At 40.9% G+C, this 25,660-nt stretch overlaps 1 protein-coding gene across 1 annotated transcript in view; it reads right to left on the reverse strand.

The window, feature by feature from the left end:
* The window catches only part of MMP2 (matrix metallopeptidase 2), a 484,562-nt gene that overhangs the window by 367,729 nt on the left and 91,173 nt on the right, over positions 1 to 25,660 (reverse strand). The window lies entirely within an intron of this gene.

Genomic DNA, 25,660 nt, shown 5'->3' on the forward strand with positions numbered 1-25,660 from the left:
TGCATAAAAAAACGCTTCTACCTAGTATGGATGAGTGAACTGGACAAAGTTTGGTTGGCAGGAGGTTTTACAAACCCAGTGGGAAATTCATAAACCTTGAGCATAGCGCCAAAAAGCTAATGAATTTGAAAGTAGCAAGGTTCCCTTGAAAGATATTGATAAAAAACTGCCACCGGAAACATGTATATGTACCAATGCAAGGGCAACATTGAAAATACACAAATCTTTGAAATAACATGCTTGGCGGAAGGCCTTAAAGTTGTATGTGAAGTTATGGAACAGTACAACGTAGTCCTTTAAGCTTTTTACTGCCACCGTTGTACATCATAGGCGGTGGCGGCGGGGTCTTACACACATTACCTGCAGCTGCAGTTCCTGGGAGTGCATGTAAATCTGACAAGCTAATTATTATTGGAGAGAGAACCTGTCAAAAATGCGTCACATAGGGGACTTTTTGCCCCCTGTGTGCTGAAAAAGGTTTAGTAAAGAAAAGAAAAGAAAAATGTGTAAAAAAATTAAAATTACACCCAAGCACTTAAAATGTCACCCAAAAACATATAAGCCCCCCTATCCCCACATTAGTGTTAATTTAGTCGACTAAAAAGACTAAAACATTTTAGTCGACTTAATGAAAACTATTTTAGTCGACTAAAATACGACTAAAACTAAAATGGCATTTTATTCAAAAGACTAAAATGGAACTAAAACTAAAATGCTATTTTAGTCAAAAGACTAAAACTAAATAGAAATTTGACTTAGAAATGAACACTGGTCTGTAGTGCATGTTCATACCTCAATACCATAAATAATAACATATGAGATTTTTCACTCCAGCAGTATATAACGAGTTTGGAAATTGTAGAGAAATGTTCACTAATGCATTACAATTTAATTACACCCATTAGATTTTAGACGACTAAAATTAGGACTAAGTGTAGAACCTTTTAGTCGACTAAAATGTCCTGGAGATTTAGTCAACTAAATACAACTAAAACTAAAACAATTGCAGAAGACTAAAATGGGACTAAAACTAAAATGCCATTTTAGTCCTAAGACTAAGACTAAAACTGAATCGACATTTGCTGCCAAAATTAACAATGCCCCACATACACACATTGCTGAATGTAAATGAACACGTAAGGGAGCGCCGGTGCAAACAGCATTGATTGCGCTACACATGTTACATATCACTGCTGACACTGAAGTAAGAGCGATAATTCTAGGCTCATTTATCACTGCTAACTAATGACCTGCAGGGGCTTTCATAGCATCACCTATGAAAAATATAGGGTACTGAATTTCACTTTCAGGCCCCATTCACACCTGGAGTAGTGAAGTAGTGGCTCATTTTTCCCGGGACACACATAGGGCAGCCCGTTTATTTCAATGGGCTGCGCTACACTTGACAAATTCATTCACGGTACATTTTGGCATGGTGTGGGTTGCACATTTTTTACTTTGCATTTTGCTGCATTTGTCACCTGTTTTGTCATGTGGCAAAATGTGTGTTTGCTTCTGTGTTTGGTGTGCCACTAACAATTAAAGACCATAAAAGTACAACAAGCTAATTTTAGGTGTATAAATGTGGCCATACACTATACAATCTGATTGTACAATCTCCTAGATTTACCCAAACTATATAATAAGAGGACACACCATCTATCCAATCACTCTGTATCCAAGCAGGCAGGCCCTTGCACTACATCAGGGGTGTACCTTGGACTGTGGCCCCAGGGAGTTCAGCATGCGACCTGAGTCCATCTGGAGGGATGCTGAGGAAGCAAATGCATACATGGAGAGACGCCGGGGATGCTGTGCAAACATAGTTGATGGGTGAAGGGTGCATGATAATGAGGTCAGCTGGTAAACTTCTTCCTGTGTCTTACTGGTTTCTCGGTCCCAAATCTACATACAGTACAAGCAAGTGATGAAGCTTTCTAAGAAATACAGCAAGAGCTAAGGTGAGTCCTTGTTCTCAAAATCAAAGAAAGCTTTTTTTTTTTTTTTCTGCAACTGAGTTACATTAATGGTATCAACACAGAGGAGCTGGATTTAAAAAAAAAAAAAAGGTGAATTTAGCCTTTAATGGGGCGTACACACGGTCGGACTTTTCGACCGGACTGGTCTGAGGGACCAAATCCGGCGAACAATCTGATCGTGTGTGGGCTTCACCGGACCTTCAGCGGACCTTTCCAGTCGCAAATCTGATGAACTTTAGATTTGGAACATGCTTCAAATCTTTACGTCGTAACTCCACCAGACCCAGAAATCCACTCGTCTGTATGCTAGTCCGACTGACAAAAACCGACACTAGGGCAGCTATTGGCTACTGGCTATCAACTTCCTTATTTTAGTCCGGTGTACGTCATCACGTACAAATCCGTCGGACTTTGGTGTGATCGTGTGTAGGCAAGTCTGGTCATTAGAAAGTCCGTCGAAAGTCCGCCAAAAGTCCGTCGAAAGTCTGTCGGACGGGCTGTCGGACTTTTGTAGCTGAAAAGTACGACCGTGTGTACACTGCATTACTCTTGACATATTGAGTATCTATTTACTCGACACAACCTCATCTTTTATATTTTACCAATAAATATGGTAATATATTGCATAAGTGTAGCACCCTCCTAGTTAGCATAGGTTGCTAGGTAAATTTAGTTTAGCTCCTCTGTAATCAGTGGAGTAGGGGTTGACTGTTATAGCCTGCTCAGTGTTACACGGGCTGCTGGTCTTATTGCTTCCGCCTGCATTCTAGAAAATTCTAGAATTACAGTGTGAGGAACAGTGGCGGCTGGTGAAGTTTTAGGATGGGGGGGGGCGCCAGACCCCGCCCTTCCCATCTGACCCCTCCCACTTCCTATAAGACCTACCCCTTATAGAATCCACCCACTCCGTCCCCATAGTGTCAGGAGTATGCAGCTCAGCATCACAGGGCAGAGTATAAAGCCCTAGCATCACAGGACAGTAGTATACAGCCCTAGCACAGCCTCACAGATCAGGGTATATAGCTCAGCCTCACAGATCAGGGTATATAGCCCACCCTCACAGATCAGGGTATATAGCTCAGCCTCACAGATCAGGGTATATAGCTCAGCCTCACAGATCAGGGTATATAGCCCACCCTCACAGATCAGGGTATATAGCTCAGCATTACAGATCAGGGTATATAGCTCAGCCTAACAGATGAGGGCATGCAGGTATACATCATCTGTCCTGTATACAGCTAGCTAAATACACCCACCTTCCTTCCTGTATATAGAGACCTTCCTCCATCATCACTGACTGCAGATATACATCATCTGTCCTGTATACAGCTATGTATACAATAACAGGACATGCTGGTAGGTTATTTGGATCTTGTCTAAATTGTATGTGTATGAATGTGAGTTAGGGACCTTAGGTTGTAAGCTCCTTGAGGGTAGGGACTAAGGTGACTGTACAATGTATATGTAAAGCGCTGAGTAAATTGACGGCGCTATATAAGTACCTGAAATAAAATAAATAAAATAATAATGATATACATCTGCAGTCAGTGATGATGGAGAATGGTCTCTATATACAGGAAGGAAGAAGGTGGGTGTATATAGCTGTATACATTAAAGCAGTGGTCTCCAACGTTTTTGGCACAGAGGACCGGTGTTGTGGAATTAAAGCGTGCCAAGGCCCGGGTGGGGTTTATGCGGCTTTTCGCTGGCAATTTGTCGGGGAAATGGCTGGTGTTAGCGCTTCAATTATCACAGCACCATGGCTGATATGGTGTCAGGATGATTGAAGCTCATTATTTCTGACATTACATTGTAATATAAAATGAAATACTTCAGCTCACCATAATGCAGAATCTGCCATCAGATGCAGAGTGTTACTTGCCACCTTGCCTGCCACCAGATTTGGTTTTAAACTTTCAATGTCGCCTGCCTCCAAATGCTGTTTGTCACTTGCCACGTCACCTTCCTCCAGATGTGGATTGTTGCTTGCCACGTCGCCTACCACCAGATTTGGTTTGCCTCCTGCCACTAGATTTGGTTTGCCACCTGCCACCAGATTTGGTTTTCCACCTGCCACCAAATGATTTTTGCCACCTGCCACCAGATGTTGTTTGTCAAACCTGCAACCAAATTAGTTTTGTCACCTGCCGTGGTGGATGCACATGCCAGTGAGAACAGCGGTGATGCAGGGCCGGCGGTGAGAGATGAGCTCATCTCTCTGCTATCCTGCCTCACCTCCAGCAGTGTAATGGCCCCGCTGTGTGGGCGGAAGAGCGGTGATCCAGGCGGGCGGTGAGAGATGATCAGTGGGCTGCGGCAGGACAGATGTACTCACAATGTACTCACAATTTGTGACTATTTTGTAGTGTAAAGTAGTCAGTACAGAGCATGGCAGAAATCCCCAAAATCATGTATTGCAAAGCAGCCAGTGAGACATGATGTGGTACACTCACTGACACTGTCTGACACCCTGATGCTCCAGTCATTGTATAATACACCCATCATCGTCATCCCCATGTTATACACCCATCATCACTATCCTTATCCCCATATTACACACCCATCAATATCATCATCATACCCCTCATCATTGTATAATACACCTATCATCGCCATCGCCATATTATATACCCATCATCACTATCCTTATCCCCATATTATACACCCATCATCACTATCCTTATCCCCATATTATACACCCATCATCATACTCCTCATCATTGTATAATTCACCCATCATCGTCATCCCCATATTATACACCCATCATCACTATCCTTATCCCCATATTATACACCCATCATCATCATACTCCTCATCATTGTATAATACATCCATCATCGTCATCCCCATATTATACACCCATCATCACTATCCTTATCCCCATATTATACACCCATCAGCATCATCATCATACTCCTCATCATTGTATAATTCACCCATCATCGTCATCCCCATATTATACACCCATCATCACTATCCTTATCCCCATATTATACACCCATCAGCATCATCATCATACTCCTCATCATTGTATAATTCACCCATCATCGTCATCCCCATATTATACACCCATCATCACTATCCTTATCCCCATATTATACACCCATCAGCATCATCATCATACTCCTCATCATTGTATAATTCACCCATCATCGTCATCCCCATATTATACACCCATCATCACTATCCTTATCCCCATATTATACACCCATCAGCATCATCATCATACTCCTCATCATTGTATAATTCACCCATCATCGTCATCCCCATATTATACACCCATCATCACTATCCTTATCCCCATATTATACACCCATCAGCATCATCATCATACTCCTCATCATTGTATAATTCACCCATCATCGTCATCCCCATATTATACACCCATCATCACTATCCTTATCCCCATATTACACACCCATCAATATCATCATCATACCCCTCATCATTGTATAATACACCTATCATCGCCATCGCCATATTATATACCCATCATCACTATCCTTATCCCCATATTATACACCCATCATCACTATCCTTATCCCCATATTATACACCCATCATCATACTCCTCATCATTGTATAATTCACCCATCATCGTCATCCCCATATTATACACCCATCATCACTATCCTTATCCCCATATTATACACCCATCATCATCATACTCCTCATCATTGTATAATACATCCATCATCGTCATCCCCATATTATACACCCATCATCACTATCCTTATCCCCATATTATACACCCATCAGCATCATCATCATACTCCTCATCATTGTATAATTCACCCATCATCGTCATCCCCATATTATACACCCATCATCACTATCCTTATCCCCATATTATACACCCATCAGCATCATCATCATACTCCTCATCATTGTATAATTCACCCATCATCGTCATCCCCATATTATACACCCATCATCACTATCCTTATCCCCATATTATACACCCATCAGCATCATCATCATACTCCTCATCATTGTATAATTCACCCATCATCGTCATCCCCATATTATACACCCATCATCACTATCCTTATCCCCATATTATACACCCATCATCATACTCCTCATCATTGTATAATTCACCCATCATCGTCATCCCCATATTATACACCCATCATCACTATCCTTATCCCCATATTATACACCCATCATCATCATCATCATACTCCTCATCATTGTATAATACACCCATCATCGTCACCCCCATATTATACACCCATCATCACTATCCTTATCCCCATATTATACACCCGTCATCATACTCCTCATCATTGTATAATACACTGATCATCGTCATCCCCATATTATACACCCATCATCACTATCCTTATCCCCATATTATACATGCATCATCATCATCATCATACTCCTCATCATTGTATAATACACCCATCATCGTCATCCCCATATTATACACCCATCATCACTATCCTTATCCCCATATTATACACCCATCAGCATCATCATCATACTCCTCATCATTGTATAATTCACCCATCATCGTCATCCCCATATTATACACCCATCATCACTATCCTTATCCCCATAGTATACACCCATCATCATCATCATCATACTCCTCATCATTGTATAATACACCGATCATCATCATCCCCATATTATACACCCATCATCATTATCCTTATCCCCATATTATACACCCATCATCATACTCCTCATCATTGTATAATACACCGATCATCGTCATCCGCATATTATACATCCATCATCACTATCTTTATCCCCATATTATACACCCATCATCATAATCATCAGACTCCTCATCATTATATAATACACCGATCATCGTCATCCCCATATTATACGCCCATCATCATACTCCTCATCATTGTATAATACACCCATCATCGTCATCCCCATATTATACACCCATCATCACTATCCTTATCCCCATATTATACACCCATCATCATACTCCTCATCATTGTATAATACACCCATCATCGTCATTCCCATATTATACACCCATCATAACTATTCTTATCCCCATATTATACACCCATCATCATACTCCTCATCATTGTATAATTCACCCATCATCGTCACCCCCATATTATACACCCATCATCACTATCCTTATCCCCATATTATACATGCATCATCATCATCATCATACTCCTCATCATTGTATAATACACCCATCATCGTCACCCCCATATTATACACCCATCATCACTATCCTTATCCCCATATTATACACCTATCATCATACTCCTCATCATTGTATAATACACCGATCATCGTCACCCCCATATTATACACCCATCATCACTGTCCTTATCCCCATATTATACACCCATCATCATACTCCTCATCATTGTATAATACACTGATCATCGTCATCCCCATATTATACACCCATCATCACTATCCTTATCCCCATATTATACACCCATCATCATCATCATCATACTCCTCATCAATGTATAATACACCCATCATCGTCACCCCCATATTATACACCCATCATCACTATCCTTATCCCCATATTATATACCCATCATCATACTCCTCATCATTGTATAATACACCCATCATCGTCATTCCCATATTATACACCCATCATCACTATTCTTATCCCCATATTATACACCCATCATCATCATCATCATACTCCTCATCATTGTATAATACACCCATCATCGTCATCCCCATATTATACACCCATCATCACTATCCTTATCCCCATATTATACACCCATCATCATACTCCTCATCATTGTATAATTCACCCATCATCGTCATCCCATATTATACACCCATCATCACTATCCTTATCCCCATATTATACACCCATCATCATACTCCTCATCATTGTATAATACACTGATCATCGTCATCCCCATATTATACACCCATCATCACTATCCTTATCCCCATATTATACACTTGTCATCATACTCCTCATCATTGTATAATACACTGATCATCGTCATCCCCATATTATACACCCATCATCACTATCCTTATCCCCATATTATACATGCATCATCATCATCATCATCCTCCTCATCATTGTATAATACACCCATCATCGTCATACCCATATTATACACCCAGTATCACTATCCTTATCCCCATATTATACACAAATCATCATACTCCTCATCATTGTATAATTCACCCATCATCGTCATCCCCATATTATACACCCATCATCACTATCCTTATCCCCATATTATACACCCATCATCATCATACTCCTCATCATTGTATAATACACCCATCATCGTCACCCCCATATTATACACCCATCATCACTATCCTTATCCCCATATTATACACCCATCATCATACTCCTCATCATTGTATAATTCATCCATCATCGTCATCCCCACATTATACACCCAGTATCACTATCCTTATCTCCATATTATACACCCATCATCACTATCCTTATCCCCATATTATACACCCGTCATCATACTCCTCATCATTGTATAATACACTGATCATCGTCATCCCCATATTAAACACCCATCATCACTATCCTTATCCCCATATTATACATGCATCATCATCATCATCATACTCTTCATCATTGTATAATACACCCATCATCGTCATCCCCATATTATACACCCAGTATCACTATCCTTATCCCCATATTATACACCCATCATCATACTCCTCATCATTGTATAATACACCGATCATCATCATCCCCATATTATACACCCATCATCACTATCCTTATCCCCATATTATACACCCATCATCATACTCCTCATCATTGTATAATTCACCGATCATCGTCATCCCCATATTATACACCCATCATCACTATCCTTATCCCCATATTATACACCCATCATCATACTCCTCATCATTGTATAATTCACCCATCATCATTATCCCCATATTATACACCCATCATCATACTCCTCATCATTGCATAATTCACCCATCATCGTCATCCCCATATTATACACCCATCATCACTATCCTTATCCCCATATTATACATGCATCATCATCATCATACTCCTCATCATTGTATAATACACCCATCATCGTCATCCCCATATTATACACCCATCATCACTATCCTTATCCCCATATTATACACCCATCATCATCATACTCCTCATCATTGTATAATACACCCATCATCGTCATCCCCATATTATACACCCATCATCACTATCCTTATCCCCATATTATACACCCATCAGCATCATCATCATACTCCTCATCATTGTATAATTCACCCATCATCGTCATCCCCATATTATACACCCATCATCACTATCCTTATCCCCATATTATACACCCATCATCATCATCATCATCATCATCATCATCATACTCCTCATCATTGTATAATACACCGATCATCATCATCTCCATATTATACACCCATCATCATTATCCTTATCCCCATATTATACACCCATCATCATACTCCTCATCATTGTATAATACACCGATCATTGTCATCCGCATATTATACATCCATCATCACTATCTTTATCCCCATATTATACACCCATCATCATAATCATCAGACTCCTCATCATTATATAATACACCGATCATCGTCATCCCCATATTATACGCCCATCATCATACTCCTCATCATTGTATAATACACCCATCATCGTCATCCCCATATTATACACCCATCATCACTATCCTTATCCCCATATTATACACCCATCCTCATACTCCTCATCATTGTATAATTCACCCATCATCGTCATCCCCATATTATACACCCATCATCACTATCCTTATCCCCATATTATACACCCATCATCATCATCATCATACTCCTCATCATTGTATAATACACCGATCATCATCATCCCCATATTATACACCCATCATCACTATCCTTATCCCCATATTATACACCCATCATCATACTCCTCATCATTGTATAATTCACCGATCATCGTCATCCCCATATTATACACCCATCATCACTATCCTTATCCCCATATTATACACCCATCATCATACTCCTCATCATTGTATAATTCACCCATCATCATTATCCCCATATTATACACCCATCATCATACTCCTCATCATTGCATAATTCACCCATCATCGTCATCCCCATATTATACACCCATCATCACTATCCTTATCCCCATATTATACATGCATCATCATCATCATACTCCTCATCATTGTATAATACACCCATCATCGTCATCCCCATATTATACACCCATCATCACTATCCTTATCCCCATATTATACACCCATCATCATCATACTCCTCATCATTGTATAATACACCCATCATCGTCATCCCCATATTATACACCCATCATCACTATCCTTATCCCCATATTATACACCCATCAGCATCATCATCATACTCCTCATCATTGTATAATTCACCCATCATCGTCATCCCCATATTATACACCCATCATCACTATCCTTATCCCCATATTATACACCCATCATCATCATCATCATCATCATACTCCTCATCATTGTATAATACACCGATCATCATCATCTCCATATTATACACCCATCATCATTATCCTTATCCCCATATTATACACCCATCATCATACTCCTCATCATTGTATAATACACCGATCATTGTCATCCGCATATTATACATCCATCATCACTATCTTTATCCCCATATTATACACCCATCATCATAATCATCAGACTCCTCATCATTATATAATACACCGATCATCGTCATCCCCATATTATACGCCCATCATCATACTCCTCATCATTGTATAATACACCCATCATCGTCATCCCCATATTATACACCCATCATCACTATCCTTATCCCCATATTATACACCCATCCTCATACTCCTCATAATTGTATAATTCACCCATCATCGTCATCCCCATATTATACACCCATCATCACTATCCTTATCCCCATATTATACACCCATCATCATCATCATCATACTCCTCATCATTGTATAATACACCCATCATCGTCACCCCCATATTATACACCCATCATCACTATCCTTATCCCCATATTATACACCCATCATCATACTCCTCATCATTGTATAATACACCCATCATCGTCATTCCCATATTATACACCCATCATCACTATTCTTATCCCCATATTATACACCCATCATCATACTCCTCATCATTGTATAATTCACCCATCATCGTCACCCCCATATTATACACCCATCATCACTATCCTTATCCCCATATTATACATGCATCATCATCATCATCATCATACTCCTCATCATTGTATAATACACCCATCATCGTCACCCCCATATTATACACCCATCATCACTATCCTTATCCCCATATTATACACCTATCATCATACTCCTCATCATTGTATAATACACCGATCATCGTCACCCCCATATTATACACCCATCATCACTGTCCTTATCCCCATATTATACACCCATCATCATACTCCTCATCATTGTATAATACACTGATCATCGTCATCCCCATATTATACACCCATCATCACTATCCTTATCCCCATATTATACACCCATCATCATCATCATCATACTCCTCATCATTGTATAATACACCCATCATCGTCACCCCCATATTATACACCCATCATCACTATCCTTATCCCCATATTATATACCCATCATCATACTCCTCATCATTGTATAATACACCCATCATCGTCATTCCCATATTATACACCCATCATCACTATTCTTATCCCCATATTATACACCCATCATCATCATCATCATACTCCTCATCATTGTATAATACACCCATCATCGTCATCCCCATATTATACACCCATCATCACTATCCTTATCCCCATATTATACACCCATCATCATACTCCTCATCATTGTATAATTCACCCATCATCGTCATCCCCATATTATACACCCATCATCACTATCCTTATCCCCATATTATACACCCATCATCATACTCCTCATCATTGTATAATACACTGATCATCGTCATCCCCATATTATACACCCATCATCACTATCCTTATCCCCATATTATACACTTGTCATCATACTCCTCATCATTGTATAATACACTGATCACCGTCTTCCCCATATTATACACCCATCATCACTATCCTTATCCCCATATTATACATGCATCATCATCATCATCATACTCCTCATCATTGTATAATACACCCATCATCGTCATACCCATATTATACACCCAGTATCACTATCCTTATCCCCATATTATACACAAATCATCATACTTCTCATCATTGTATAATTCACCCATCATCGTCATCCCCATATTATACACCCATCATCACTATCCTTATCCCCATATTATACACCCATCATCATCATACTCCTCATCATTGTATAATACACCCATCATCATCACCCCCATATTATACACCCATCATCACTATCCTTATCCCCATATTATACACCCATCATCATACTCCTCATCATTGTATAATTCATCCATCATCATCATCCCCATATTATACACCCAGTATCACTATCCTTATCTCCATATTATACACCCATCATCACTATCCTTATCCCCATATTATACACCCGTCATCATACTCCTCATCATTGTATAATACACTGATCATCGTCATCCCCATATTATACACCCATTATCACTATCCTTATCCCCATATTATACACCCATCATCATACTCCTCATCATTGTATAATTCACCCATCATCGTCATCCCCATATTAAACACCCATCATCACTATCCTTATCCCCATATTATACATGCATCATCATCATCATCATACTCCTCATCATTGTATAATACACCCATCATCGTCATCCCCATATTATACACCCAGTATCACTATCCTTATCCCCATATTATACACCCATCATCATACTCCTCATCATTGTATAATACACCGATCATCATCATCCCCATATTATACACCCATCATCACTATCCTTATCCCCATATTATACACCCATCATCATACTCCTCATCATTGTATAATACACCGATCATCGTCATCCCCATATTATACACCCATCATCACTATCCTTATCCCCATATTATACACCCATCATCATACTCCTCATCATTGTATAATTCACCCATCATCATTATCCCCATATTATACACCCATCATCATACTCCTCATCATTGCATAATTCACCCATCATCGTCATCCCCATATTATACACCCAGTATCACTATCCTTATCCCCATATTATACACCCGTCATCATACTCCTCATCATTGTATAATACACCGATCATCATCATCCGCATATTATACACCCATCATCACTATCCTTATCCCCATATTATACACCCATCATCACACTCCTCATCATTGTATAATACACCGATCATCGTCATCCCCATATTATACACCCATCATCACTATCCTTATCCCCATATTAAACATGCATCATCATCATCATCATACTCCTCATCATTGTATAATACACCGATCATCATCATCCGCATATTATACACCCATCATCACTATCCTTATCCCCATATTATACACCCATCATCACACTCCTCATCATTGTATAATACACCGATCATCGTCATCCCCATATTATACACCCATCATCACTATCCTTATCCCCATATTATACACCCATCATCATACTCCTCATCATTGTATAATTCACCCATCATCGTCATCCCCATATTATACACCCATCATCACTATCCTTATCCCCATATTAAACATGCATCATCATCATCATCATACTCCTCATCATTGTATAATACACCCATCATTGTCATCCCCATTTTATACACCCATCATCACTATCCTTATCCACATATTATACACCCATCATCATACTCCTCATCATTGTATAATACACTCATCATCGTCATTCCCATATTATACAACCATCATCACTATCTCTATCCCCATATTAAACACCCGTCATCATCATCATAATACTCCTCATCATTGTATAAGACACCCATCATCGTCACCCCCATATTATACACCCATCATCACTATCCTTATCCCCATATTATACACCCATCATAATATTCCTCATCATTGTAAAATACACCCATCATTATCATCCCAAATTTTATACACCCATCATCACTATCCTTATCCCCATTTTATACACCCGTCATCATCATCATACTCCTCGTTGTTGTCATCAAACCCATATTATACACTCGTCATCATCAAACCCATATTATACACCCGTCATCATCAAACCCATATTATACACCTGTCATCATCAAACCCATATTATACACCCGTCATCACTATCCTCATCTCCGTATAATACACCCTTCATTGTCATCCTCATTCTTGTGTAATACAGCCGTCATCATCATCCTCATCCTTGTATAATATAGCCATCCTCATCTTTGTATAATACACCGTCATCATCATCCTCATCCTTGTATAATACACCCATCCTCAGAATTGTATAATACACCCGTCATCATCATCCTCATCATTGTATAATACACCCATCATCGCTATCCTCATCTTTTTTATAATACACCCATCCTCATATAATTTCCCACCATTGCTATCCTCATCCTTGTATAATACACCCATCCTCATCCCTGTATAATACACCCGTCATCATCATCCTCATACTTATATAATACACCCATCATCGCTATCCCCATCCTTGTACAATACACCCGTCACCATCATCCTCATCCTTGTATAATACACCCATCCTCATCATTCTATAATACACCTGTCATCATCATCATCCTCATCCTTGTAATACACCCGGGTTCAACAAACAGTTGAATTCTAAAATAGTGAATGCTTCTAATTTAGAAGCATGGATCACCAGCCCTGGTTTTATGAGATGATCCTTTAGCTTGGGTTCACACTGATGCGATGCGGGAACCAGTGCGATTCCAGTGTCGGTTCCCGCATCGCATCTCTTCCGCAGGCAGTTCACACCGCCCTCTGCGCACCGCTGCAGGTGTCATTACAATGTTAATAACACCCCCAGATCAGTTCACAGATCGCAGTGTGAACTCGCACAGAAATCGCATAGGTGAGAACACCCATGCGATCCGATTTCAGTGTGGGGGGAAAACAAGTCCCTGCATCTTTTTTTCCTGCAAATCTAATGCGAGTTCAGCCATACAACTGTATGGCTGAACTCGCATCTCACAGACATTGCATGTGATTCACAGTGCGTGTGCAAATCACATGCCATATCTTAGATCGCAGTAGTCTGAACCTGGGCTCATACCCTACCTCCAGTAGGTAATAAGAGAAACCAACAAAACAAATGCAGGGAAGTAAAGGGTTAACCTGCTCACCTGATAACAGAACATTCACTGCACACTCCGGCTCAGACTTATTTACTGCTGGGACAGTATATACCGGCAACCTGTCACAGGGGGAGATCAGTGTCTCTCCTGCAATAAATAAGGCTGAGCCTAGTGTTCAGTGAGCTGTTATCATGAGTGAGTGAAAGGTTTACTTCCCTGCATTTGCTTGTTACTGAGAGGAGGAGCTGCTCCAACTCCAAGTTCATCCCTCAGTCCCTGCATCTATACAGAGCCGCTTCTCCTCTGTCCATGCCTAGTTATTGCCCTGCATAGGGGCTTACCTCTGCCTATGGAGCCGCGCTGACAGTCTCGGTCGTCCATTTGTGTCCACTCCACACTGCAGTGAGCTGGGAAACCGGAAGTGACACAGGTGTGCTGAAAAAAATCACTGCCCACCGTCCTCCGATCACCGCCAATTAAAATGCAGGAAGGGAGGACAGAAACAAATCAGTGTAGAGTGGGAGTGGGTGTGGGTGCATCGTTTGCGCCCTGCACACGTCCTAAACGCGGGCAAATCAACTTCCCATAGACCACTGTGTGTCTGGCGCCCGGAAACTCTTAAAGGGCACTTTTTTTTTTTTTTACAGCTTGGGGAGAGGCGGCGCCTGTGCACCCCCTATGGACGGGCCACCACTGGTGAGGAAGAAAAAAAAAAAAAAGAAAAAAAGAAAAAAAAAAAAAAAAAGAGGCGGGAAAACCGAAGGAGGCGGAGCGCTCAGCTAAACGTATCGCGCCGTTCTCCACAGAACACTCCCCGAGCCCGCTCAGTCGCTTGATTTCCCCCCGTCCGTTGTGAAAAGCCTAGAATGGCCAATTCCCGCTAAACTACGGCACGGCGAGGCTTTAACTCGTTTATCCTCCTCCCCAACCGCCGCCTCAAACCCCTGAGCCAAGGGAGCAGCCTAACCCGCTGAGTGGGCGCCTCGCGAGCTGATTGGCCGCAGCGGAGCATGCAAAGCTTCATTGGTTTATTCAAAACATCACTCTCGCACATCATTTGCTGCGACGAGGTTTTAGATTGGCTCTCCTCCATGGCTGACTGATCTGAGATCAACCATCTAGCGCTTTACAGCAGGATCCATCCATAGAAGGGACAGCATCCAAAGTGGAGATTGATTCATGCCTTTCTTTAAAGGCTGTCCGGTAAGCCTTTAATTTTTCTGGTGACGGGTCTTACAGCGGTGGAAGTCAGATATCCAGAGCGGTTTTTCACATGTTTCATGGACTTTTATTCATATTTTGGTTTTGCTTGATTAGAAATACTCACGGATATTATTTTAGTAATTAATGTGCACAGGTTTTATTTGCACATAACAAAATATTTTTCACTATATATCTTTCACTGTTTATATATATCCAGCGCTGCGCTCTTTATATACATTTTTAGTGGTGCCCCCTATCAGGGTTATAGCGTATAGCTGCAGGATACTTCTTCACAGGTTTATATTGTATATTTGTATACCATAGCACAATATATATTTCTTCACAGATTTATTTATTTATTTATTTTTTTTATTCACAACAATTTACACCTAGCGCATATTTTTTCCTTTTAGGAAGAATGGGAGGGCAGTGTGCATATTTTTGGGAACCCAGCCAATCTTTGGAGAATGGGTCCCGAAGGTGGTTGGGGAGTCCAATAATATTCTGAAGCCTAGGGCAGGGAGAGCATGAATCCTGGGTTGGCCCTGCCAGAGGAGTCCCTTGTTTGAGGGCCTTTGCCCCTCTGGGTAGTCTGCTGAGATACTGCTTGGAGAGCAGTCATAGCACTGGTCTGGAGGGCCTATTCCTCAAAGTGTGGGGTTTCTCTTTTATGGTCTGGAGACACACTCTGGAGGATACCAGTTGGAGGGTGGATGGAAGAGGGTTAAGTGGTTGGTGATATCATGAGTTTGCATCTCCTTCACTAAGCAGCACCCAGTCACTAGGACACTGGACAAAGGTCAGTACTCACAAGACCTCAGTATCATCAGCTGCTACCTTGTGATATATACAGTGCCTTGAAAAAGTATTCATACGCCTTGAAATTTTCCACATTTTGGCAAGTTACAACCAAAAACGTAAATGTATTTTAGTGGGATTGTATGTGATAGACCAACACAAAGTGGCACATAATTGTGAAGTGAAAGGAAAATAATACATGGTTTTCATTTTTTTTACAAATAAATATGTAAAAAGTGTGGCGTGCATTTGTATTTAGCCCTCTTTACTCTGATATCCCTAACTAAAATCTAGTGAAACCAATTGCCTTCAGGAGTCACCAAATTAGTAAATAGAGTCCACCTGTGTGTAATTTAATCTCAGTATAAGTAAAACTGTTCTGTGAAGCCCTCAGAGGTTTGTTAGAGAACCTTAGTGAACAAGAAGGTTTTTGTAAAAAAGGTACATTGATGATCTGTTCCTGGTTAGGGCAGGCTCGGAACAGTCATTAATCTAATTTATGAGCTCTCTAAACACCAACCCGAATAGTATGAAATTAGATTACAAGTCCAGTACTGACCAAGTTAACTATTTGGATGTGATTGTTTTAAGACAGTCCAAACAACTAGTTACTAAAGTATATTTCAAGGCCTTGGATCGAAATAGTTACTGATAAATAAATGAATTTGTCTTCCCACTCACTCATGAAGAGTCTGGCTAGACTGGGTGCAAAATTTGCGCACATCGCAACCCCCCTTTTCTGGGAGTAAAAGTGGTCATCGTACCAAAAGTAAGTGTGTGATAGGCAATATTCCAGAACCATCCTTAGAAACCTTTTTAGAATATAGGGAATATCTTACCTTTGACTGAAGGCCCAGTTTGGGCTAGCAGTGCATTGTCGTTCTCTATGATAGTATACAGTGACAATACATCTGCCATCACCAGAAAGATCTCCACTTCCTCAGGCAGTACAACTTGTTTATCTTGAATTAATGTTCTTTTTGGGATAAATTTTCTCTAGGTCGTTCAAAACTAGTTATTTGAAAATCTCTATATGATTATTGGACGTGGAGGGGGAGTTTTTTAGGTCACTGTCTCACCCTAGGAGTAGACAGTGGCCTAAAAAATAAATCCTAATTCAACCCCCACACAATTACTTTTGGTATGGTGACCACTTTTACACTCAGAAGAGGGGGGTTGCGATTGGTACAAAATTTGCACCCAGTCTAGCCAACCTCTTCCTGAGTGAATGGGAGGACAAATTCATTTATGCCCAAAGGAGAATTGAACTACTTTTTTTAGAAAAGGTACATTGATGATCTGTTCCTGGTCTGGGCAGGCTCGAAACAGTCATTAATCGGCTTTATAAGCTCTCTAAACACCAACCCAAATAATATCAAATTAGATTACCAGTTCAGTTACCGTATCTCACAAAAGTGAGTACACCCCTCACATTTTTGTAAATATTTTATAATATCTTTTCATGTGACAACACTGAAGAAATGATACTTTGCTACAATGTAAAGTAGTGAGTGTACAGCTTGTATAACAGTGTAAATTTGTTGTCCCCTCAAAATAACTCAACACACAGCCATTAATGTCTAAACCACTGGCAACAAAAGTGAGTACACCCCTAAGTGAAAATGTCCAAATTGGGCCCAGTTAGCCATTTTCCCTCCCCAATGTCATGTGAGTCGTTAGTGTTACAATGTCTCAGGTGTGAATGGGGAGCAGTTGTGTTAAATTTGATGTTATCGTTCTCACTCTCTCATACTGGTCACTGGAAGTTCAACATGGCACCTCATGGCAAAGAACTCTCTGAGGATCTGAAAAAAAGAATTGTTGCTCTACATAAAGATGGCCTAGGCTATAAAAAGATTGCCAAGACCCTGAAACTGAGCTGCAGCACGGTGGCCAAGACCATACAGCAGTTTAACAGGACAGGTTCCACTCGTTATGGTCGACCAAAGGAATTGACTGCACTTGCTCAGTGTCATATCCAGAGGTTGTCTTTGGGAAATAGATGTATAAGTGCTGCCAGCATTGCTGCAGAGGTTGAAGGGGTGGGGGATCAGCCTGTCAGTGCTCAGACCATACGTTGCACACTGCATCAAACTGGTCTGCATGGCTGTCGTCCCAGAAGGAAGCCTCTTCTAAAGATGATGCACAAGAAAGCCTGCAAACAGTTTGCTGAAGACAAGCAGACTAAGGACATGGATTACTGGAACCATGTCCTGTGCTCTGATGAGACCAAGATAAATTCATTTGTTTTAGATGGTGTTAAGCGTGTGTGGAAGCAACCAGGTGAGGAGTACAAAGACAAGTGTGTCTTGCCTACAGTCAAGCATGGTGCTGGGAGTGTCATGGTCTGGGGTTGCATGAGTGCTGCCGGCACTGGGGAGCTACAGTTCATTGAGGAACTATGAATGCCAACATGTACTGTGACATACCGAAGCAGACCATGATCCCCTCCCTTCAGATACTGGGCCGTGGGGTAGTATTCCAACATGATAACGACCCCAAACACACCTACAAGATGACCACTGCCTTGCTAAAGAAGCTGAGGGTAAAGGTGATGGACTGACCAAGTATGTCTCCAGATCTAAACCCTATTGAGCATCTGTCGGGCATCCTCAAACGGAAGGTGGAAGAGCGCAAGGTCTCTAACATCCACCAGCTCTGTGATGTCGTAATGGAGAAGTGGAAGAGGACTCTAGTGGCAAGCTGTGAAGCTCTGGTGAACTCAATGCTCAAGAGGGTTAAGGCAGTGCTGAAAAATAATGATGGCCACACAAAATATTGACACTTTGGGCCCAATTTGAACATTTTCACTTAGGGGTGTACTCACTTTTGTTGCCAGCGGTTTAGACATTAATGGCTGTGTGTTGAGTTATTTTGAGGGGACAGCAAATTTACACTGTTATACAAGCTGTACACTCACTACTTTACATTGTAGCAAAGTGTCATTTCTTCAGTGTTGTCACATGAAAAGATTAAATAAAATATTTACAAAAATGTGAGGGGTGTACTCACTTTTGTGAGATACTATACATAGTTGCATAGTAGGCGAGGTTGAAAAAAGGCACAAGACCATCAAGTCCAACCTATGTGCGTGATTATATGTCAGTATTAAATTGTATATCCCTGTATGTTGCGGTCGGTCAGTGCTTATCTAATAGTTTTTTGAAACTATTGATGCCCCCCCGCTGAAACCACCGCCGGTGGAAGGGAATTCCACATCCTAACCGCTCTTACAGTAAAGAACCCTCTACGCAGATTAAGGTTAAACCGCTTTTCTTCTAATTTTAATGAGTGGCTACGTGCCTTATTAAACTCCCTTCCGCAAAAAAGTTTTATCCCTATTGTGGGGTCACCAGTCTGGTATTTGTAAATTGAAATCATATCCCCTCTCAAGCGTCTCTTCTCCAGAGAGAATAAGTTTAGTGCTTGCAACCTTTCCTCATAACTAAGATCCTCCAGACCCTTTATTAGCTTTGTTGCCCTTCTTTGTACTCGCTCCATTTCCAGTACATCCTTCCTGAGGACTGGTGCACAGAACTGGACAGCATACTCCAGGTGAGGCCGGACCAAAGTCTTGTAGAGTGGGAGAATTATCGCTTATCCCTGGAATTAATCCCCTTTTTAATGCATGCCAATATTCTGTTTGCTTTGTTAGCAGCAGCTTGGCATTGCATGGCATTGCTGAGCCTATCATCTACTAGGACATACAGGTCTGGAGCCTCCCCCCGTTGCCTAGTTTAAAAGCCCCTGTAACTTTTTGGCCATCTTCACTTCCAGCAGATCTTCAACTTCCCCATTTAGGTGCAATCCGTCCCTTCTATAGAGCTGGTTACCGACTGAGAAGTCGCCCAGTTCTCCAGGAACCCTAAACAAGCTCTTCAGCCACTTGTTTACTTTCCTAATCTCCCTCTGCCTTTCTGGTATGGCTTGAGGTACCAGTAGTTACTAAAGTATATTTCAAGGCCTTGAATCAAAATAATTATTTACCGATACACAGCGGCCACCACCCAACTGGGTTACGGAATAGGGGCAGTTATCAGGCCCAATCAGAAGTTCTAAAAAACAGATTTGTGGAAAAGGGTACAAAGTAGAACACTTGGATCTAACAATCCAACGGGTAGGCCAATACTTCCAAACTCTGTGTCTAGAGGACAAAGAAAAAGTCAGAGATGAAAGACATGAGTGGGGATTTGTTAGTAATTTCCACTCTCAGAGAATTCAGAGAATTTGAGGAGCTATTCAAAAAGCACTGGGACATTTTGAGCATGGAGAAGGTCCTTAATAAAGTACTACCGAAGGGACCCATGTTCATCTAGAGAAAGACTCCTTCGTTTGGAGACAGTGTCATTAAAAAGGTGCTGGATCAACCCCAAAGATGGAGAATGTGTCAACAAACCAATACACATTTAAGAGGATTATCTTCCTTTACTTCCACAGCTAATGATAGGGAGTTCGATATTAAAGAATTTATATTGTGTAACTCGACCCATGTAATTTATGCCTCACAGTGCCCGTGCGGCCTTATTTACATAGGCTGCACTAAGATAACTCTGGCCAAACGAGTATTGGAACATATCTATAATATTTCGATACAAGGATCATAGCGTGTCGCTTCACTTCAGACGTAAGCACAATAGAGATCCTTCAGGGTTTTTGTTTTGGGGTGTAGAGAAATTGAGTCCCTCATGGAGGGGTTAAAATATGGTGAGAGAGGTATCTAAGAGCGAGACCAGATGGATATATCTCACCAAGACCCTTCAACCTAGAGGCTTGAACATTGAACTCGATTTAAAATTCTTTATTAGTTATTATTAATCGAGTTCACGTTCTATAAATATGGCACTCTGAGAACTTTGAGTTAAATATTGCCTCTCAGACTTATGGGATATGATTATGATTATGTAATAGAACAAGAACATGACAACTATTACCCACTATCAACTAATCATAATTGAATGCAACAGATATGGACATGTCTGTTCAAGTGTGTTCTTTTCCCTGTTGCTGTGTCATTAGTGTATTCTCCGCCTTAAGGGCCGGTACTAGTTGAGAAGACAGGTCCAAGTAGGAATGTTTCTGGAAGGAGGACTATGATCTTTGGACAATTCTATCAGATAATGTCCAGTTCATAGTCCCTTGCTTTTTAATTTAATTTTTAAAAATTCTAATTACATTTTAATTTTAGGGTTTTTTTTAGACGATTCTTAATACACTGCCTCTTTCTTATTATGAAATTAGGTGAAAACGACGACATTACAGATTAAATTGTATATATGTAATGTTATTAGCTGTACTAGAACATTCAATTAAGTCCATTCATGATTTGATGTCTGTTTAGTATATATATATATAAGAAATCAGGCGATTTTATTTCCCACGTTGCATGATGTTTATAAATTGTATTTTATGAATCAAATTGTGTATTATTATTCTTTGAGTTTTTGTATGTGTAGTAACTGTATGATAGCAATTTGCAGGTTTGGGGCGATGGTGGTTCTGGATGTCTCCAGCATGTGGATGCTGGAATCTCTGATGTTGCCGACCCCATACATTGTAAAATCAGCACAAAGCTGCTGGCGGAGAGGAACCACTGGGTTTCATTTTGCGGCTCTGATTGTCTGTGGTGAGAACCGCTGGGGACCTGGCCCCAACTATCTGAAGGGGTAAAGGCATAATATTGAGAGGATATAAAGCTGCAAGCCTGTGCCATGCGGCCATGCCTATTGATAAAGACGGAATGACGAAACGCATCTAGCCGTGACCACACGGCTTGCTGCATCTGTCAACTGTACCGATCTTCTCCCGGGAATCACTGCGGATGATTAGATCTTCACGAGCGGTGAGAGAGTATCGAGGTACAGTACACAGTGCAATGTGTTTACATTGAATGCAATTTTTAAACCTTTGTTTGTAAGTGCATAGGGATAAGGGGGGTTTCTTTTATGGAATACAGTTTTAACGGATTCACGCTATGAGGATTGTTTCTTTCCTTATGTCCCAGCCTATGGAAATGATTATGGTTATAGAGCATGAGTGAATAACAGGACCCCAGTGTACAAAACCAACTGTCCTGGGGATCCAATCGGGATATCCTGCTAGATGACTCTCTGGGAACTGACCGTATGGGCATAACATATTCAAAAGCGTTTATCTGATATAAATCTGGTGAGTGCAACTCCTAAGGGAGTGGAATCACATGGTGTGATAAAGGTGGAATCCTCATACATCTGATGATCTCCTATATGAACTGTTGATTAAGCCCTTTCCACTCGGATTAATTTTCATTAGGAGTAATTTACAAATACTGCCAATCATCTCTGTATGTTATACATCGAGAAGCGCTGCTTTGCCAGAGGGAGATGAAAATTTATGGCTCACGGTTTATGATGCATTGTATTAATATAGTAGCTGCTAATTGATATTTTAATCAGGAAATATTTAATCCTTTACACCTAAGCACCGGGAAAGTGACCCTGTTTACTTCAAGATTGGAATAAACGTGCTATACTTACCTGCTCTGCGGCTCAGAACCTCTTCTTCTCGGGTCCCCCTCCTGCGCTCCTGGCACCTCCTTTTCTTGATGTGTCACTATAGGAAGCCACTTCCTATGGTGGCATACCTGCAGGCTCAATCTAGAGCCGTATTGCCTGCGTCCATAGACACAGACAGCACTACTCGTCCCCACCCCCCTGCTCCCTTCTCACAGGATTCGACTGACAGCAGCTGGAGTCAAGGGCTCCCACTGCCTCAGCAAAACCTGTCAAAGCAGGGAGGGAAGACAGAGCTCCTGCAGATAAGCTCAGCGCTGGATCCTTTGAGGACTCAGGTAAGTAAAAAGGGGGGGTGGGGGGTGAGGGGGGCGATACAGATACCTAAACATTAGGCTTCAGAACCACTGTAAGTGTATTTTTGCTAAAATGTAGTGTTTTGCAAACTGTTGTGCTAATATTGTATGACATAAAAAATTTAAACTACTACTATTTTATTCTTTCGGATGTCTGTTTTCAAAAAGTATATAATGTTTGGATTTAACGTAAATGTCAGACTTTTTTGAACATGTGTAAAAAAATGTATAAACAGCTCTGGCAGCGGAAGGATGGAAGTCAGCATAGCTTCTGTCATTTACCAGGGTGCAACTGCACTTTGCAAAGTGCACAATGTATTTGCCTTCAGTAAATCAACCTCAATGTGTCTGGCAATATAATATTGATGATCCTCACTGTTCAAAAAAACATACAAATAAAGTTATACTCAATAGGGGAAATTATGCAGGAAAAAATGAATTCCCTAACAGTATTTATTTTGATAAAAATCAAAGATCTGAGGTTTGGTGAAGAGGATATCCAGAATGGATGATTCAGAGGACCTACAATTTTGTAGCACATCAAGACAGGTTCCCTTTAGCTGTTAAGCCTTCCTAGATTTCGCAGGAGACCTATTCATAGAACCAGTGGCGGCCCATCCATAGAGGGCGCATGGGCGCTGCCCCCCCTATCCATGTGTCCGGCCCCCTGATCTACATTTTCCAGTGGGGGGGGGTGTTTTTTTAACCACCTGATTAGAGCCAGAGGCTCTAATAGGCTTCAAAAAAGGTTGGTCTCGGAGCACAGAGCACTGCGCCCGAAGCCCACCCAGTTGTGTGACGATAGCAAATACATTTTCGCTATTTTCACACTAAAGTTTCTCCCCGCCAATCAGGAGGCAGGTTGTGAGACCTGTTTCCAAATTGGCCAAAGCGTCAGGTGATCCTATCAAATGCCTAGCGCTTAGAAGGAACAGAGAGCAGACACGCGTCGGAGGGAGTAGCGGGAGAGTGGACACCAGGGCTGGTTTCCACATCCCAGAAGAGAAGGAGAGGACACCACAGCCCGCCAGCCCTAGATCGGGTAGGTGCCTGACCACTGGCTGCCCGGGGGGGTAATGTCAGTGCCATGCCGCCAGCCACCCGGGGGGGGGGTGCTTGTTTGCTGCTCCCCCAAAATAAAAACCCACCAGACGCCACTGCATAGAACATTACGTGTTGTAGAATACAACAAGGTCAAATTTGACATCCCATAAAGTGTCCATAAGCATTCTTTAATAAGTTTGCCATTAGTATGCTTTTTAGCATACAGCAATATAAAATGACAGTTTATAGGAATGTCCTCGCTTTGGTGTTTATCACTCCCGCATGTTCAGGAGTTGACATTTGAGTTTTAATGTGTGAAATATTCAGAATGTTAGTCAGTTTATTTATTTTTTTACTGAACATTAAGATTGTTTCAATATATTAATTGTATCACCACATATGTTATAGATCTTCTTACTTGCAGAATCTAAAATCAAGTATGCAGGTAGTACAAGGAGGTTGAATGGCAATCTAAGAAAATATAATTGTGATCTTAAAATGTATTTCCATTTTTGCAGCCAGATTTGTTACATGTTCCCATTCACATAGTATAACTTTAAAAAACAAATTTAAAAGT

The sequence above is a fragment of the Aquarana catesbeiana genome, linkage group LG11 (assembly GCF_042186555.1).
Source record: "Aquarana catesbeiana isolate 2022-GZ linkage group LG11, ASM4218655v1, whole genome shotgun sequence".
NCBI classification, from domain to species: Eukaryota; Metazoa; Chordata; class Amphibia; order Anura; family Ranidae; genus Aquarana; species Aquarana catesbeiana.